A 2,724-nucleotide genomic window follows, 5' to 3' on the forward strand; every position below is an offset into this window, starting at 1 on the left:
CAAATACTTGAGGAGTACATCTGGGTTCTTTGGAGAGATACCCAACATTATAGCCATCTTTCTGAGTTTTGTGATATACTTTTGAATGCTTTGGCTCGTCTTTTGCCTAAAGTAATGCCACTGGATCCATTGGTCTTCCACGTACCCAATGGGATAAAAATGTGACTTAATGAGGGTTTTGAAATCCTCGCACTTAGTCACTGGAGGTTCTCCCTCCAACCTCAGGGTTTCTGTGTGGCTCTCCCACCAAGTTAGTGCATGGCCCTCCAATTTCAACCGTGTGAATGAGATCTTTTGCCCTTCCTCAATCTGATGGACACTAAAATAAACTTCCAGTTGCTACAACCAATGGTTCAACTTCAAAGCATTGATCTCGCCATGGTATGGTTTGATTTCAACTTTTGTTTCCACTTAAACAGGGATTTGTTCATGACACTCGAACTGGGTTGATCTTTTCTGGGTTCTTTCTTTGGCTGGTTATCTGCGTCTTCCCAATCTCCTGATCCCCCTTCTGATTTTTCCTCTACATTTGACCCCCTTCTTCTCCAAATATCCCTAGCTTATTTCTTAGGGCCTCCATGAGGAGGTTGACATTGCGTTTTATATCCGCGACTTGTTCTTCGAGCTGTGAAAACCTCACCTCTGCAGAATCACGAGGTTCATTTATAGATTCGTCACCCATGATTAGGGTTTTATGATTTTCAACCTCGCCAATATAGATCCCTACAATATCCACAAAATACCCAAAGAAACCTACTCTGATACCAAATTATCACAAACTGCCGTGGATATTCCACTGGACAGTTTGTCACAACATATATTATAACATTATATTAAAAATATGAGATTGTATACTATTTCAGTTTTATTTCATTTCTAGATCTGTAAAATTAACTGTAATTAGTGCGTTCATGTAAAAGTAAATCAAACAAAAAAGTAGAGAATGAAAAAATAAGCTCACACACACATAGTACACAAGATATGCTCTCTGGGAAACCCTTTTGAGAGAAAACCTAGCTGGAAGGTGAGGCTGCTTTGATCTCTTTCTTTGTCTGGAAATATCGCTGCAAATACAAAGAAGTAATGTCTGTGGCCCATGGGCTACTAAAGTGCATAAATCCTCTCTTTGTTCTCTACCTCCTATCTCTCTTGGCTATCTTTTCTCAACTATGGAACAAAATGATCTTGAAATAATGGAATGCCTCTTCCTCCTAGTGGCCTGGTTATAACACATCCTGATAGCCTACTAGTGGTTAAGTTTGACTACATCAACTCTTAACTAGAGTTACAAAATAGACTCTTCTAGAGTATTTTACATCACAAAAACGTGGCTAGCCACGTTTCCATGAATAATGGGGGTTGACATGGCATCCTCTCGAACTATAGGTGTGAAAACAGGAATGTCAACTTCTGAGTGGCATAACTTTTGCATACAAACTCCAATTGACGCGATTCTTGTGCCGTAGGAAATCTCTTTGTGTGTAGAATAACACGAAAAGGTGTTGCACTCCAACGACGAATTTTTACCCCTAAAGAGTGTCATTTGATGCCTCAAAACTCTCCCAAAAGTTTCAGACCTTGTTTCGCCAAATTGGGTCCCGTCGGTAAAAACGGTCTCGTGAGTTGAGTCCACTTTTTCCACTCCAATTGCATTGAGATGGGTGAAAAACAATATAATGATCCAAATCAGATCAATACATTCTCCCTTTATCACTTTGACCTTAGTTTGAAGAATAGTCATACTCTTTGTGTTAGTTGACCTTATGTTCCTAGTGGCTACTTAATTGAGTTGGAGCCTCCAAACATCACGTTCAGATATCTTTCTAGAGTGAGCTTGTTTATCATTGATGAGACCTCTGGTGTTTCTCCTAGACTATGTCTATAGTTGTTTGATGGTGAGCTATGATTATGTTGATGCTGGTGATTATGATATTGATGATAATGCTTATCATAATCTTGATCCTTCCTTATGGAAATTTCAACTTGAGAACATCTTAATAGTCATTATGAATACCTCCCTAGTTAAGAGGGAGTGTTGAACTTTTGTAACTATGGTCGGTCTTCATAATTTATATTTTCATCTTTTACGTATTTACTATTAAAGCACATTCTTCAAGGTCAAAAGAAAACTTAATTATTGTATTTGTCAAAATAAAAATTAGAAGGCATGTTCTTCATGACCTTCTCAAAAGGAAAATTTGAATTTTAAATTTCAGTTTATGGCTCCACAAGAAGACCAAGTCAGCCCTCCTCCCTGTCAAGTCGTCTTAGCCCTAAAGAGGCACCTATTCGCCCCCAAAAGAGACTATATATAAGGACACTTAATCTCCCTCATGCAACAACTTGCATATGATCATAATAAGGTATGTTTTTGCTCCCTTATACGAAGAAGGAAAAAGAAAAGAAGGTCGAATATAGAAGAAGAAGATCTTGCATGTGTGGAAGATGATCCCTTTGTTTCTTGCACGAGTGACCAGATAGGGTCAAATTTGTTGTGACAATTTCTGTGAAGAATTTTGAATTTACAATGGAAGAGAGAGACTTTGACTAAGCCTTTGAATAAGCTTTCATGCTGTTATTTTGGAGGGTTGACTTGGCTTCTTAATTGATTATTGTCTTCTTACTGGTCATTTTGTCTATCATCTTGACATGGACGTATCTCTTGTTAAATTGGTTCTATAAGGAAAGGTTATTGAGTTTTCCCACAATGTGGGTTTTCCCAGG

Source organism: Pinus tabuliformis, chromosome 6, assembly GCF_031772625.1.
Source record: "Pinus tabuliformis cultivar Carrire ecotype Pingquan chromosome 6, CPIR1, whole genome shotgun sequence".
In the NCBI taxonomy this organism is placed as follows: domain Eukaryota; kingdom Viridiplantae; phylum Streptophyta; class Pinopsida; order Pinales; family Pinaceae; genus Pinus; species Pinus tabuliformis.